The 16,026-nt window shown below is 48.2% G+C and overlaps 12 non-coding genes across 12 annotated transcripts; 5 read left to right on the top strand and 7 right to left on the bottom strand.

The window, feature by feature from the left end:
• Positions 1–950: 950 nt before the first annotated feature.
• On the top strand, positions 951–1,022 carry trnad-guc (transfer RNA aspartic acid (anticodon GUC)). The gene has a single exon. It is a non-coding gene; the product is annotated as a tRNA-Asp (tRNA).
• A 795-nt stretch (positions 1,023–1,817) lies between these two features.
• On the bottom strand, positions 1,818–1,932 carry LOC127980254 (U5 spliceosomal RNA). The gene has a single exon (XR_008159287.1). It is a non-coding gene; the product is annotated as a U5 spliceosomal RNA (small nuclear RNA).
• A 1,044-nt stretch (positions 1,933–2,976) lies between these two features.
• trnad-guc (transfer RNA aspartic acid (anticodon GUC)) lies at positions 2,977–3,048 on the top strand. The gene has a single exon. It is a non-coding gene; the product is annotated as a tRNA-Asp (tRNA).
• An 827-nt stretch (positions 3,049–3,875) lies between these two features.
• On the bottom strand, positions 3,876–3,990 carry LOC127980253 (U5 spliceosomal RNA). The gene has a single exon (XR_008159286.1). It is a non-coding gene; the product is annotated as a U5 spliceosomal RNA (small nuclear RNA).
• Positions 3,991–5,039: 1,049 nt separating this feature from the next.
• Positions 5,040–5,111, top strand: trnad-guc (transfer RNA aspartic acid (anticodon GUC)). Its single transcript has one exon. It is a non-coding gene; the product is annotated as a tRNA-Asp (tRNA).
• Positions 5,112–5,906: 795 nt separating this feature from the next.
• Positions 5,907–6,021, bottom strand: LOC127980252 (U5 spliceosomal RNA). The gene has a single exon (XR_008159285.1). It is a non-coding gene; the product is annotated as a U5 spliceosomal RNA (small nuclear RNA).
• Positions 6,022–7,070: 1,049 nt separating this feature from the next.
• trnad-guc (transfer RNA aspartic acid (anticodon GUC)) lies at positions 7,071–7,142 on the top strand. The gene has a single exon. It is a non-coding gene; the product is annotated as a tRNA-Asp (tRNA).
• Positions 7,143–7,937: 795 nt separating this feature from the next.
• On the bottom strand, positions 7,938–8,052 carry LOC127980250 (U5 spliceosomal RNA). The gene has a single exon (XR_008159284.1). It is a non-coding gene; the product is annotated as a U5 spliceosomal RNA (small nuclear RNA).
• A 1,918-nt stretch (positions 8,053–9,970) lies between these two features.
• LOC127980893 (U5 spliceosomal RNA) lies at positions 9,971–10,085 on the bottom strand. The gene has a single exon (XR_008159894.1). It is a non-coding gene; the product is annotated as a U5 spliceosomal RNA (small nuclear RNA).
• Positions 10,086–12,003: 1,918 nt separating this feature from the next.
• On the bottom strand, positions 12,004–12,118 carry LOC127980249 (U5 spliceosomal RNA). The gene has a single exon (XR_008159283.1). It is a non-coding gene; the product is annotated as a U5 spliceosomal RNA (small nuclear RNA).
• Positions 12,119–14,035: 1,917 nt separating this feature from the next.
• Positions 14,036–14,150, bottom strand: LOC127980248 (U5 spliceosomal RNA). Its single transcript, XR_008159282.1, has one exon. It is a non-coding gene; the product is annotated as a U5 spliceosomal RNA (small nuclear RNA).
• A 1,045-nt stretch (positions 14,151–15,195) lies between these two features.
• On the top strand, positions 15,196–15,267 carry trnad-guc (transfer RNA aspartic acid (anticodon GUC)). Its single transcript has one exon. It is a non-coding gene; the product is annotated as a tRNA-Asp (tRNA).
• Positions 15,268–16,026: the final 759 nt, after the last annotated feature.

Raw genomic sequence — 16,026 nt, 5'->3', positions numbered from 1 at the left:
GCACCCCCCCCCCCCCACTCCAAAACGGAGGAGTAAAACTCAAAAAAGTCCCCTCGGCCCACCAATAACCAAAAGCCCAATCAAGGCAATCTCTTTCTCATGCCTCTATCTGAAAAGTTGGATAAAATCTTATATGAAAAAAAAAGTCTTTTAAAGAAATCCCTTATTCCGAGGTCACCGTAGCCACCAGATCCAGTCTGTATCCGCTTCAGTCACCCGGATCCAGTCCGTATCCAGAGAAGATGGTGGATCAACACCTAGAAAGGACCTCTATGGCCCAGAAACACAGCGGAGACCGTGACAACTAGATGAGCCGCAGATACAAATCCCCTGTAAAGACCACCTGGACAAGACCACAGGAAACAGATGATTCTTCTGCACAGTCTGACATTCCTGCAGCCTGGAGCTGATCTACTGGTTTCGTCTGACAAGGGGAGAACTGTCTCCCCGACTGAGCCTGGTTTCTCACCGGGTTTTTTCTCCATCTTTTCACCGATCGAGTTTTGGTTTCTTGCCTCTGTCGCCTCTGGCAGGCGGAGCTTGGGACACTTCATGTACAGAGATATCGTTGACTTGATTGCAAATTATTGCACAGATACTATTTAAAACTGAACTTAGCTGAATGATGTCATCAAAGAGTTCAATAACGAAATGCCTTTAACTGTCATTTTGCTTTTTGACGCACTGTGTTCCTAATTAATGTTGTTCAGTTGCATTGACGCAATACTTTTTGTTTAAAGCGCAATTTAAAAAAAAAAAAAAAAAAAAAGAGTCCAAACAATGACCCCTGCTACGGGTAGTGTTCCAAGTGTTATGCGACTTCAGCTAATGATGGGTCCATCAGAAATTTTACGGTGCTAGGGCTGGGTCTGCGTCAGAAGAAGCCATGCATTGTTTAGTTATGTCAGTGCAGTGCCATCGGTTGGGGGAGAAACGGCAGCATGCACGGCTCCTCGTTAGTATAGTGGACAGTATCTCCGCCTGTCACGCGGAAGACCGGGGTTCGATTCCCCGACGGGGAGAGCTGGATCTTTTCGTCTTCCGAACGATCCATCCAAAATGTTTGGTTGGAGTCGCAGGTCACAGAAGGAGTTCTGCTTCGACGTCAGCCCGAGCCAAAGGACATGCGTTGGCCGGGAATCGAACCCGGGTCAACTGCTTGGAAGGCAGCTATGCTCAAAACTATACCACCAACGCAGGTGGAAGTCAGCAGCTTTATTGACGCACTGTGTTCCTAATTAATGTTGTTCAGTTGCATTGACACAATACTTTTTGTTTAAAGCGCAATTTAAAAAAAAAAAAGAGTCCAAACAATGACCCCTGCTACGGGTAGTGTTGCAAGTGTTATGCGACTTCAGCTAATGATGGGTCCATCCGATATTATTCCATCCAAAAGTTTTGGGTGGAGGCACAGGTCACAGAGGGAGTTCTGCTTCGACGTCAGCCCGAGCCAAAGGACATGCGTTGGCCGGGAATCGAACCCGGGTCAACTGCTTGGAAGGCAGCTATGCTCACCACTATACCACCAACGCAGCAGGCATTCAGCAACTTGCGCCGTCAGTAAGAAGGCTCGAAGTGCACGAGTCGCCGATAGGGCTAGAGGAGCAGATGAGATCTTTGTTCGGACCCGTCACTAAAGAGAGCCTTCAAGAATTTGCATCCCGTCACGTAAAAGAAAACGCTGCCTTCCCATCCGGCTAAATAAACACGAAGTGGTCAAACGCAGAGAGTGCCCATTCAGACGATGACCAGTGGCAAGCCCTCTCGCAGCATGCTGGCGGACGGTCAAACTGATTCTGCTCTTGACATTTCGATGTAGCTCTGCAGTGAGCAGAGCACCCAAAAATACAGGTCACTCGCAAAAGTTCCCCTCCACGGAAATCTTTAGTAAAAGGCGAAAGATTTATGCGACAATGAAGAGAAACTCGAGCTGTGTCTCCAAACGCTCGGGCCTGTGCGCTGCCTCTGTTAAACTACTACGCTCGCCAAGGGTCATCAAGGGTGACAACGCCTGCCCACATGTGTTTCGTCAGCACCCCCCCCCCCCACTCCAAAACGGAGGAGTAAAACTCAAAAAAGTCCCCTCGGCCCACCAATAACCAAAAGCCCAATCAAGGCAATCTCTTTCTCATGCCTCTATCTGAAAAGTTGGATAAAATCTTATATGAAAAAAAAAGTCTTTTAAAGAAATCCCTTATTCCGAGGTCACCGTAGCCACCAGATCCAGTCTGTATCCGCTTCAGTCACCCGGATCCAGTCCGTATCCAGAGAAGATGGTGGATCAACACCTAGAAAGGACCTCTATGGCCCAGAAACACAGCGGAGACCGTGACAACTAGATGAGCCGCAGATACAAATCCCCTGTAAAGACCACCTGGACAAGACCACAGGAAACAGATGATTCTTCTGCACAGTCTGACATTCCTGCAGCCTGGAGCTGATCTACTGGTTTCGTCTGACAAGGGGAGAACTGTCTCCCCGACTGAGCCTGGTTTCTCACCGGGTTTTTTCTCCATCTTTTCACCGATCGAGTTTTGGTTTCTTGCCTCTGTCGCCTCTGGCAGGCGGAGCTTGGGACACTTCATGTACAGAGATATCGTTGACTTGATTGCAAATTATTGCACAGATACTATTTAAAACTGAACTTAGCTGAATGATGTCATCAAAGAGTTCAATAACGAAATGCCTTTAACTGTCATTTTGCTTTTTGACGCACTGTGTTCCTAATTAATGTTGTTCAGTTGCATTGACGCAATACTTTTTGTTTAAAGCGCAATTTAAAAAAAAAAAAAAAAGAGTCCAAACAATGACCCCTGCTACGGGTAGTGTTCCAAGTGTTATGCGAATTCAGCTAATGATGGGTCCATCAGAAATTTTACGGTGCTAGGGCTGGGTCTGCGTCAGAAAAAGCCATGCATTGTTTAGTTATGTCAGTGCAGTGCCGTCGGTTGGGGGAGAAACAGCAGCATGTACGGCTCCTCGTTAGTATAGTGGACAGTATCTCCGCCTGTCACGCGGAAGACCGGGGTTCGATTCCCCGACGGGGAGAGCTGGTTCTTTTCGTCTTCCGAACGATCCATCCAAAATGTTTGGTTGGAGTCGCAGGTCACAGAAGGAGTTCTGCTTCGACGTCAGCCCGAGCCAAAGGACATGCGTTGGCCGGGAATCGAACCCGGGTCAACTGCTTGGAAGGCAGCTATGCTCACCACTATACCACCAACGCAGGCGGAAGTCAGCAGCTTTATTGACGCACTGTGTTCCTAATTAATGTTGTTCAGTTGCATTGACACAATACTTTTTGTTTAAAGCGCAATTTAAAAAAAAAAAAAGAGTCCAAACAATGACCCCTGGTACGGGTAGTGTTGCAAGTGTTATGCGACTTCAGCTAATGATGGGTCCATCCGATATTATTCCATCCAAAAGTTTTGGGTGGAGAAACAGGTCACAGAGGGAGTTCTGCTTCGACGTCAGCCCGAGCCAAAGGACATGCGTTGGCCGGGAATCGAACCCGGGAATCGTTGACATGTACGAGGAGCCGTACATGTCAACTGCTTGGAAGGCAGCTATGCTCACCACTATACCACCAACGCAGCAGGCATTCAGCAACTTGCGCCGTCAGTAAGAAGGCTCGAAGTGCACGAGTCGCCGATAGGGCTAGAGGAGCAGATGAGATCTTTGTTCGGACCCGTCACTAAAGAGAGCCTTCAAGAATTTGCATCCCGTCACGTACAAGAAAACGCTGCCTTCCCATCCGGCTAAATAAACACGAAGTGGTCAAACGCAGAGAGTGCCCATTCAGACGATGACCAGTGGCAAGCCCTCTCGCAGCATGCTGGCGGACGGTCAAACTGATTCTGCTCTTGACATTTCGATGTAGCTCTGCAGTGAGCAGAGCACCCAAAAATACAGGTCACTCGCAAAAGTTCCCCTCCACGGAAATCTTTAGTAAAAGGCGAAAGATTTATGCGACAATGAAGAGAAACTCGAGCTGTGTCTCCAAACGCTCGGGCCTGTGCGCTGCCTCTGTTAAACTACTACGCTCGCCAAGGGTCATCAAGGGTGACAACGCCTGCCCACATGTGTTTCGTCAGCACCCCCCCCCCCCACTCCAAAACGGAGGAGTAAAACTCAAAAAAGTCCCCTCGGCCCACCAATAACCAAAAGCCCAATCAAGGCAATCTCTTTCTCATGCCTCTATCTGAAAAGTTGGATAAAATCTTATATGAAAAAAAAAGTCTTTTAAAGAAATCCCTTATTCCGAGGTCACCGTAGCCACCAGATCCAGTCTGTATCCGCTTCAGTCACCCGGATCCAGTCCGTATCCAGAGAAGATGGTGGATCAACACCTAGAAAGGACCTCTATGGCCCAGAAACACAGCGGAGACCGTGACAACTAGATGAGCCGCAGATACAAATCCCCTGTAAAGACCACCTGGACAAGACCACAGGAAACAGATGATTCTTCTGCACAGTCTGACATTCCTGCAGCCTGGAGCTGATCTACTGGTTTCGTCTGACAAGGGGAGAACTGTCTCCCCGACTGAGCCTGGTTTCTCACCGGGTTTTTTCTCCATCTTTTCACCGATCGAGTTTTGGTTTCTTGCCTCTGTCGCCTCTGGCAGGCGGAGCTTGGGACACTTCATGTACAGAGATATCGTTGACTTGATTGCAAATTATTGCACAGATACTATTTAAAACTGAACTTAGCTGAATGATGTCATCAAAGAGTTCAATAACGAAATGCCTTTAACTGTCATTTTGCTTTTTGACGCACTGTGTTCCTAATTAATGTTGTTCAGTTGCATTGACGCAATACTTTTTGTTTAAAGCGCAATTTAAAAAAAAAAAAAAAAAAAAAGAGTCCAAACAATGACCCCTGCTACGGGTAGTGTTCCAAGTGTTATGCGACTTCAGCTAATGATGGGTCCATCAGAAATTTTACGGTGCTAGGGCTGGGTCTGCGTCAGAAGAAGCCATGCATTGTTTAGTTATGTCAGTGCAGTGCCATCTGTTGGGGGAGAAACGGCAGCATGCACGGCTCCTCGTTAGTATAGTGGACAGTATCTCCGCCTGTCACGCGGAAGACCGGGGTTCGATTCCCCGACGGGGAGAGCTGGTTCTTTTCGTCTTCCGAACGATCCATCCAAAATGTTTGGTTGGAGTCGCAGGTCACAGAAGGAGTTCTGCTTCGACGTCAGCCCGAGCCAAAGGACATGCGTTGGCCGGGAATCGAACCCGGGTCAACTGCTTGGAAGGCAGCTATGCTCACCACTATACCACCAACGCAGGTGGAAGTCAGCAGCTTTATTGACGCACTGTGTTCCTAATTAATGTTGTTCAGTTGCATTGACACAATACTTTTTGTTTAAAGCGCAATTTAAAAAAAAAAAAGAGTCCAAACAATGACCCCTGCTACGGGTAGTGTTGCAAGTGTTATGCGACTTCAGCTAATGATGGGTCCATCCGATATTATTCCATCCAAAAGTTTTGGGTGGAGGCACAGGTCACAGAGGGAGTTCTGCTTCGACGTCAGCCCGAGCCAAAGGACATGCGTTGGCCGGGAATCGAACCCGGGTCAACTGCTTGGAAGGCAGCTATGCTCACCACTATACCACCAACGCAGCAGGCATTCAGCAACTTGCGCCGTCAGTAAGAAGGCTCGAAGTGCACGAGTCGCCGATAGGGCTAGAGGAGCAGATGAGATCTTTGTTCGGACCCGTCACTAAAGAGAGCCTTCAAGAATTTGCATCCCGTCACGTACAAGAAAACGCTGCCTTCCCATCCGGCTAAATAAACACGAAGTGGTCAAACGCAGAGAGTGCCCATTCAGACGATGACCAGTGGCAAGCCCTCTCGCAGCATGCTGGCGGACGGTCAAACTGATTCTGCTCTTGACATTTCGATGTAGCTCTGCAGTGAGCAGAGCACCCAAAAATACAGGTCACTCGCAAAAGTTCCCCTCCACGGAAATCTTTAGTAAAAGGCGAAAGATTTATGCGACAATGAAGAGAAACTCGAGCTGTGTCTCCAAACGCTCGGGCCTGTGCGCTGCCTCTGTTAAACTACTACGCTCGCCAAGGGTCATCAAGGGTGACAACGCCTGCCCACATGTGTTTCGTCAGCACCCCCCCCCCCCACTCCAAAACGGAGGAGTAAAACTCAAAAAAGTCCCCTCGGCCCACCAATAACCAAAAGCCCAATCAAGGCAATCTCTTTCTCATGCCTCTATCTGAAAAGTTGGATAAAATCTTATATGAAAAAAAAAGTCTTTTAAAGAAATCCCTTATTCCGAGGTCACCGTAGCCACCAGATCCAGTCTGTATCCGCTTCAGTCACCCGGATCCAGTCCGTATCCAGAGAAGATGGTGGATCAACACCTAGAAAGGACCTCTATGGCCCAGAAACACAGCGGAGACCGTGACAACTAGATGAGCCGCAGATACAAATCCCCTGTAAAGACCACCTGGACAAGACCACAGGAAACAGATGATTCTTCTGCACAGTCTGACATTCCTGCAGCCTGGAGCTGATCTACTGGTTTCGTCTGACAAGGGGAGAACTGTCTCCCCGACTGAGCCTGGTTTCTCACCGGGTTTTTTCTCCATCTTTTCACCGATCGAGTTTTGGTTTCTTGCCTCTGTCGCCTCTGGCAGGCGGAGCTTGGGACACTTCATGTACAGAGATATCGTTGACTTGATTGCAAATTATTGCACAGATACTATTTAAAACTGAACTTAGCTGAATGATGTCATCAAAGAGTTCAATAACGAAATGCCTTTAACTGTCATTTTGCTTTTTGACGCACTGTGTTCCTAATTAATGTTGTTCAGTTGCATTGACGCAATACTTTTTGTTTAAAGCGCAATTTAAAAAAAAAAAAAAAAAAAAAGAGTCCAAACAATGACCCCTGCTACGGGTAGTGTTCCAAGTGTTATGCGACTTCAGCTAATGATGGGTCCATCAGAAATTTTACGGTGCTAGGGCTGGGTCTGCGTCAGAAGAAGCCATGCATTGTTTAGTTATGTCAGTGCAGTGCCATCGGTTGGGGGAGAAACGGCAGCATGCACGGCTCCTCGTTAGTATAGTGGACAGTATCTCCGCCTGTCACGCGGAAGACCGGGGTTCGATTCCCCGACGGGGAGAGCTGGTTCTTTTCGTCTTCCGAACGATCCATCCAAAATGTTTGGTTGGAGTCGCAGGTCACAGAAGGAGTTCTGCTTCGACGTCAGCCCGAGCCAAAGGACATGCGTTGGCCGGGAATCGAACCCGGGTCAACTGCTTGGAAGGCAGCTATGCTCAAAACTATACCACCAACGCAGGTGGAAGTCAGCAGCTTTATTGACGCACTGTGTTCCTAATTAATGTTGTTCAGTTGCATTGACACAATACTTTTTGTTTAAAGCGCAATTTAAAAAAAAAAAAGAGTCCAAACAATGACCCCTGCTACGGGTAGTGTTGCAAGTGTTATGCGACTTCAGCTAATGATGGGTCCATCCGATATTATTCCATCCAAAAGTTTTGGGTGGAGGCACAGGTCACAGAGGGAGTTCTGCTTCGACGTCAGCCCGAGCCAAAGGACATGCGTTGGCCGGGAATCGAACCCGGGTCAACTGCTTGGAAGGCAGCTATGCTCACCACTATACCACCAACGCAGCAGGCATTCAGCAACTTGCGCCGTCAGTAAGAAGGCTCGAAGTGCACGAGTCGCCGATAGGGCTAGAGGAGCAGATGAGATCTTTGTTCGGACCCGTCACTAAAGAGAGCCTTCAAGAATTTGCATCCTGTCACGTACAAGAAAACGCTGCCTTCCCATCCGGCTAAATAAACACGAAGTGGTCAAACGCAGAGAGTGCCCATTCAGACGATGACCAGTGGCAAGCCCTCTCGCAGCATGCTGGCGGACGGTCAAACTGATTCTGCTCTTGACATTTCGATGTAGCTCTGCAGTGAGCAGAGCACCCAAAAATACAGGTCACTCGCAAAAGTTCCCCTCCACGGAAATCTTTAGTAAAAGGCGAAAGATTTATGCGACAATGAAGAGAAACTCGAGCTGTGTCTCCAAACGCTCGGGCCTGTGCGCTGCCTCTGTTAAACTACTACGCTCGCCAAGGGTCATCAAGGGTGACAACGCCTGCCCACATGTGTTTCGTCAGCACCCCCCCCCCACTCCAAAACGGAGGAGTAAAACTCAAAAAAGTCCCCTCGGCCCACCAATAACCAAAAGCCCAATCAAGGCAATCTCTTTCTCATGCCTCTATCTGAAAAGTTGGATAAAATCTTATATGAAAAAAAAAGTCTTTTAAAGAAATCCCTTATTCCGAGGTCACCGTAGCCACCAGATCCAGTCTGTATCCGCTTCAGTCACCCGGATCCAGTCCGTATCCAGAGAAGATGGTGGATCAACACCTAGAAAGGACCTCTATGGCCCAGAAACACAGCGGAGACCGTGACAACTAGATGAGCCGCAGATACAAATCCCCTGTAAAGACCACCTGGACAAGACCACAGGAAACAGATGATTCTTCTGCACAGTCTGACATTCCTGCAGCCTGGAGCTGATCTACTGGTTTCGTCTGACAAGGGGAGAACTGTCTCCCCGACTGAGCCTGGTTTCTCACCGGGTTTTTTCTCCATCTTTTCACCGATCGAGTTTTGGTTTCTTGCCTCTGTCGCCTCTGGCAGGCGGAGCTTGGGACACTTCATGTACAGAGATATCGTTGACTTGATTGCAAATTATTGCACAGATACTATTTAAAACTGAACTTAGCTGAATGATGTCATCAAAGAGTTCAATAACGAAATGCCTTTAACTGTCATTTTGCTTTTTGACGCACTGTGTTCCTAATTAATGTTGTTCAGTTGCATTGACGCAATACTTTTTGTTTAAAGCGCAATTTAAAAAAAAAAAAAAAAAAAAAAGAGTCCAAACAATGACCCCTGCTACGGGTAGTGTTCCAAGTGTTATGCGAATTCAGCTAATGATGGGTCCATCAGAAATTTTACGGTGCTAGGGCTGGGTCTGCGTCAGAAGAAGCCATGCATTGTTTAGTTATGTCAGTGCAGTGCCGTCGGTTGGGGGAGAAACAGCAGCATGTACGGCTCCTCGTTAGTATAGTGGACAGTATCTCCGCCTGTCACGCGGAAGACCGGGGTTCGATTCCCCTACGGGGAGAGCTGGTTCTTTTCGTCTTCCGAACGATCCATCCAAAATGTTTGGTTGGAGTCGCAGGTCACAGAAGGAGTTCTGCTTCGACGTCAGCCCGAGCCAAAGGACATGCGTTGGCCGGGAATCGAACCCGGGTCAACTGCTTGGAAGGCAGCTATGCTCACCACGATACCACCAACGCAGGCGGAAGTCAGCAGCTTTATTGACGCACTGTGTTCCTAATTAATGTTGTTCAGTTGCATTGACACTATACTTTTTGTTTAAAGCGCAATTAAAAAAAAAAAAAAAAGAGTCCAAACAATGACCCCTGCTACGGGTAGTGTTGCAAGTGTTATGCGACTTCAGCTAATGATGGGTCCATCCGATATTATTCCATCCAAAAGTTTTGGGTGGAGGCACAGGTCACAGAGGGAGTTCTGCTTCGACGTCAGCCCGAGCCAAAGGACATGCGTTGGCCGGGAATCGAACCCGGGTCAAATGCTTGGAAGGCAGCTATGCTCACCACTATACCACCAACGCAGTAGGCATTCAGCAACTTGCGCCGTCACTAAGAAGGCTCGAAGTGCACGAGTCGCCGATAGGGCTAGAGGAGCAGATGAGATCTTTGTTTGGACCCGTCACTAAAGAGAGCCTTCAAGAATTTGCATCCCGTCACGTACAAGAAAACGCTGCCTTCCCATCCGGCTAAATAAACACGAAGTGGTCAAGCGCAGAGAGTGCCCATTCAGACGATGACCAGTGGCAAGCCCTCTCGCAGCATGCTGGCGGACGGTCAAACTGATTCTGCTCTTGACATTTCGATGTAGCTCTGCAGTGAGCAGAGCACCCAAAAATACAGGTCACTCGAAAAAGTTCCCCTCCACGGAAATCTTTAGTAAAAGGCGAAAGATTTATACGACAATGAAGAGAAATTCGAGCTGTGTCTCCAAACGCTCGGGCCTGTGCGCTGCCTCTGTTAAACTACTACTATTCTCGCCAAGGGTCATCAAGGGTGACAACGCCTGCCCACATGTGTTTCGTCAGCACCCCCCCCCCCCCCCACTCCAAAACGGAGGAGTAAAAATCAAAAAAGTCCCCTCGGCCCACCAATAACCAAAAGCCCAATCAAGGCAATCTCTTTCTCATGCCTCTATCTGAAAAGTTGGATAAAATCTTATATGAAAAAAAAAGTCTTTTAAAGAAATCCCTTATTCCGAGGTCACCGTAGCCACCAGATCCAGTCTGTATCCGCTTCAGTCACCCGGATCCAGTCCGTATCCAGAGAAGATGGTGGATCAACACCTAGAAAGGACCTCTATGGCCCAGAAACACAGTGGAGACCGTGACAACTAGATGAGCCGCAGATACAAATCCCCTGTAAAGACCACCTGGACAAGACCACAGGAAACAGATGATTCTTCTGCACAGTCTGACATTCCTGCAGCCTGGAGCTGATCTACTGGTTTCGTCTGACAAGGGGAGAACTGTCTCCCCGACTGAGCCTGGTTTCTCACCGGGTTTTTTCTCCATCTTTTCACCGATCGAGTTTTGGTTTCTTGCCTCTGTCGCCTCTGGCAGGCGGAGCTTGGGACACTTCATGTACAGAGATATCGTTGACTTGATTGCAAATTATTGCACAGATACTATTTAAAACTGAACTTAGCTGAATGATGTCATCAAAGAGTTCAATAACGAAATGCCTTTAACTGTCATTTTGCTTTTTGACGCACTGTGTTCCTAATTAATGTTGTTCAGTTGCATTGACGCAATAATTTTTGTTTAAAGCGCAATTTAAAAAAAAAAAAAAAGAGTCCAAACAATGACCCCTGCTACGGGTAGTGTTCCAAGTGTTATGCGAATTCAGCTAATGATGGGTCCATCAGAAATTTTACGGTGCTAGGGCTGGGTCTGCGTCAGAAGAAGCCATGCATTGTTTAGTTATGTCAGTGCAGTGCCGTCGGTTGGGGGAGAAACAGCAGCATGCACGGCTCCGCGTTAGTATAGTGGACAGTATCTCCGCCTGTCACGCGGAAGACCGGGGTTCGATTCCCCGACGGGGAGAGCTGGTTCTTTTCGTCTTCCGAACGATCCATCCAAAATGTTTGGTTGGAGTCGCAGGTCACAGAAGGAGTTCTGCTTCGACGTCAGCCCGAGCCAAAGGACATGCGTTGGCCGGGAATCGGACCCGGGTCAACTGCTTGGAAGGCAGCTATGCTCACCACTATACCACCAACGCAGGCGGAAGTCAGCAGCTTTATTGACGCACTGTGTTCCTAATTAATGTTGTTCAGTTGCATTGACACAATACTTTTTGTTTAAAGCGCAATTAAAAAAAAAAAAAAAGAGTCCAAACAATGACCCCTGCTACGGGTAGTGTTGCAAGTGTTATGCGACTTCAGCTAATGATGGGTCCATCCGATATTATTCCATCCAAAAGTTTTGGGTGGAGGCACAGGTCACAGAGGGAGTTCTGCTTCGACGTCAGCCCGAGCCAAAGGACATGCGTTGGCCGGGAATCGAACCCGGGTCAACTGCTTGGAAGGCAGCTATGCTCACCACTATACCACCAACGCAGTAGGCATTCAGCAACTTGCGCCGTCACTAAGAAGGCTCGAAGTGCACGAGTCGCCGATAGGGCTAGAGGAGCAGATGAGATCTTTGTTTGGACCCGTCACTAAAGAGAGCCTTCAAGAATTTGCATCCCATCACGTACAAGAAAACGCTGCCTTCCCATCCGGCTAAATAAACACGAAGTGGTCAAACGCAGAGAGTGCCCATTCAGACGATGACCAGTGGCAAGCCCTCTCGCAGCATGCTGGCGGACGGTCAAACTGATTCTGCTCTTGACATTTCGATGTAGCTCTGCAGTGAGCAGAGCACCCAAAAATACAGGTCACTCGCAAAAGTTCCCCTCCACGGAAATCTTTAGTAAAAGGCGAAAGATTTATGCGACAATGAAGAGAAACTCGAGCTGTGCCTCCAAACGCTCGGGCCTGTGCGCTGCCTCTGTTAAACTACTACGCTCGCCAAGGGTCATCAAGGGTGACAACGCCTGCCCACATGTGTTTCGTCAGCACCCCCCCCCCCCCCCACTCCAAAACGGAGGAGTAAAACTCAAAAAAGTCCCCTCGGCCCACCAATAACCAAAAGCCCAATCAAGGCAATCTCTTTCTCATGCCTCTATCTGAAAAGTTGGATAAAATCTTATATGAAAAAAAAAGTCTTTTAAAGAAATCCCTTATTCCGAGGTCACCGTAGCCACCAGATCCAGTCTGTATCCGCTTCAGTCACCCGGATCCAGTCCGTATCCAGAGAAGATGGTGGATCAACACCTAGAAAGGACCTCTATGGCCCAGAAACACAGCGGAGACCGTGACAACTAGATGAGCCGCAGATACAAATCCCCTGTAAAGACCACCTGGACAAGACCACAGGAAACAGATGATTCTTCTGCACAGTCTGACATTCCTGCAGCCTGGAGCTGATCTACTGGTTTCGTCTGACAAGGGGAGAACTGTCTCCCCGACTGAGCCTGGTTTCTCACCGGGTTTTTTCTCCATCTTTTCACCGATCGAGTTTTGGTTTCTTGCCTCTGTCGCCTCTGGCAGGCGGAGCTTGGGACACTTCATGTACAGAGATATCGTTGACTTGATTGCAAATTATTGCACAGATACTATTTAAAACTGAACTTAGCTGAATGATGTCATCAAAGAGTTCAAAAACGAAATGCCTTTAACTGTCATTTTGCTTTTTGACGCACTGTGTTCCTAATTAATGTTGTTCAGTTGCATTGACGCAATACTTTTTGTTTAAAGCGCAATTTAAAAAAAAAAAAAAAAGAGTCCAAACAATGACCCCTGCTACGGGTAGTGTTCCAAGTGTTATGCGAATTCAGCTAATGATGGGTCCATCAGAAATTTTACGGTGCTAGGGCTGGGTCTGCGTCAGAAGAAGCCATGCATTGTTTAGTTATGTCAGTGCAGTGCCGTCGGTTGGGGGAGAAACAGCAGCATGCACGGCTCCTCGTTAGTATAGTGGACAGTATCTCCGCCTGTCACGTGGAAGACCGGGGTTCGATTCCCCGACGGGGAGAGCTGGTTCTTTTCGTCTTCCGAACGATCCATCCAAAATGTTTGGTTGGAGTCGCAGGTCACAGAAGGAGTTCTGCTTCGACGTCAGCCCGAGCCAAAGGACATGCGTTGGCCGGGAATCGGACCCGGGTCAACTGCTTGGAAGGCAGCTATGCTCACGACTATACCACCAACGCAGGCGGAAGTCAGCAGCTTTATTGACGCACTGTGTTCCTAATTAATGTTGTTCAGTTGCATTGACACAATACTTTTTGTTTAAAGCGCAATTAAAAAAAAAAAAAAAAGAGTCCAAACAATGACCCCTGCTACGGGTAGTGTTGCAAGTGTTATGCGACTTCAGCTAATGATGGGTCCATCCGATATTATTCCATCCAAAAGTTTTGGGTGGAGGCACAGGTCACAGAGGGAGTTCTGCTTCGACGTCAGCCCGAGCCAAAGGACATGCGTTGGCCGGGAATCGAACCCGGGTCAACTGCTTGGAAGGCAGCTATGCTCACCACTATACCACCAACGCAGTAGGCATTCAGCAACTTGCGCCGTCACTAAGAAGGCTCGAAGTGCACGAGTCGCCGATAGGGCTAGAGGAGCAGATGAGATCTTTGTTTGGACCAGTCACTAAAGAGAGCCTTCAAGAATTTGCATCCCGTCACGTACAAGAAAACGCTGCCTTCCCATCCGGCTAAATAAACACGAAGTGGTCAAACGCAGAGAGTGCCCATTCAGACGATGACCAGTGGCAAGCCCTCTCGCAGCATGCTGGCGGACGGTCAAACTGATTCTGCTCTTGACATTTCGATGTAGCTCTGCAGTGAGCAGAGCACCCAAAAATACAGGTCACTCGCAAAAGTTCCCCTCCACGGAAATCTTTAGTAAAAGGCGAAAGATTTATGCGACAATGAAGAGAAACTCGAGCTGTGCCTCCAAACGCTCGGGCCTGTGCGCTGCCTCTGTTAAACTACTACGCTCGCCAAGGGTCATCAAGGGTGACAACGCCTGCCCACATGTGTTTCGTCAGCACCCCCCCCCCCCCACTCCAAAACGGAGGAGTAAAACTCAAAAAAGTCCCCTCGGCCCACCAATAACCAAAAGCCCAATCAAGGCAATCTCTTTCTCATGCCTCTATCTGAAAAGTTGGATAAAATCTTATATGAAAAAAAAAGTCTTTTAAAGAAATCCCTTATTCCGAGGTCACCGTAGCCACCAGATCCAGTCTGTATCCGCTTCAGTCACCCGGATCCAGTCCGTATCCAGAGAAGATGGTGGATCAACACCTAGAAAGGACCTCTATGGCCCAGAAACACAGCGGAGACCGTGACAACTAGATGAGCCGCAGATACAAATCCCCTGTAAAGACCACCTGGACAAGACCACAGGAAACAGATGATTCTTCTGCACAGTCTGACATTCCTGCAGCCTGGAGCTGATCTACTGGTTTCGTCTGACAAGGGGAGAACTGTCTCCCCGACTGAGCCTGGTTTCTCACCGGGTTTTTTCTCCATCTTTTCACCGATCGAGTTTTGGTTTCTTGCCTCTGTCGCCTCTGGCAGGCGGAGCTTGGGACACTTCATGTACAGAGATATCGTTGACTTGATTGCAAATTATTGCACAGATACTATTTAAAACTGAACTTAGCTGAATGATGTCATCAAAGAGTTCAATAACGAAATGCCTTTAACTGTCATTTTGCTTTTTGACGCACTGTGTTCCTAATTAATGTTGTTCAGTTGCATTGACGCAATACTTTTTGTTTAAAGCGCAATTTAAAAAAAAAAAAAAAAGAGTCCAAACAATGACCCCTGCTACGGGTAGTGTTCCAAGTGTTATGCGAATTCAGCTAATGATGGGTCCATCAGAAATTTTACGGTGCTAGGGCTGGGTCTGCGTCAGAAGAAGCCATGCATTGTTTAGTTATGTCAGTGCAGTGCCGTCGGTTGGGGGAGAAACAGCAGCAAGCACGGCTCCTCGTTAGTATAGTGGACAGTATCTCCGCCTGTCACGCGGAAGACCGGGGTTCGATTCCCCGACGGGGAGAGCTGGTTCTTTTCGTCTTCCGAACGATCCATCCAAAATGTTTGGTTGGAGTCGCAGGTCACAGAAGGAGTTCTGCTTCGACGTCAGCCCGAGCCAAAGGACATGCGTTGGCCGGGAATCGGACCCGGGTCAACTGCTTGGAAGGCAGCTATGCTCACCACTATACCACCAACGCAGGCGGAAGTCAGCAGCTTTATTGACGCACTGTGTTCCTAATTAATGTTGTTCAGTTGCATTGACACAATACTTTTTGTTTAAAGCGCAATTAAAAAAAAAAAAAAAAGAGTCCAAACAATGACCCCTGCTACGGGTAGTGTTGCAAGTGTTATGCGACTTCAGCTAATGATGGGTCCATCCGATATTATTCCATCCAAAAGTTTTGGGTGGAGGCACAGGTCACAGAGGGAGTTCTGCTTCGACGTCAGCCCGAGCCAAAGGACATGCGTTGGCCGGGAATCGAACCCGGGTCAACTGCTTGGAAGGCAGCTATGCTCACCACTATACCACCAACGCAGTAGGCATTCAGCAACTTGCGCCGTCACTAAGAAGGCTCGAAGTGCACGAGTCGCCGATAGGGCTAGAGGAGCAGATGAGATCTTTGTTTGGACCCGTCACTAAAGAGAGCCTTCAAGAATTTGCATCCCATCACGTACAAGAAAACGCTGCCTTTCCATCCGGCTAAATAAACACGAAGTGGTCAAACGCAGAGAGTGCCCATTCAGACGATGACCAGTGGCAAGCCCTCTCGCAGCATGCTGG

Source organism: Carassius gibelio, chromosome B19 (assembly GCF_023724105.1).
Source record: "Carassius gibelio isolate Cgi1373 ecotype wild population from Czech Republic chromosome B19, carGib1.2-hapl.c, whole genome shotgun sequence".
NCBI classification, from domain to species: Eukaryota; Metazoa; Chordata; class Actinopteri; order Cypriniformes; family Cyprinidae; genus Carassius; species Carassius gibelio.
Note: the sequence above shows the minus strand (reverse complement) of the source record. Positions and strands in the feature narration are given on the sequence as shown.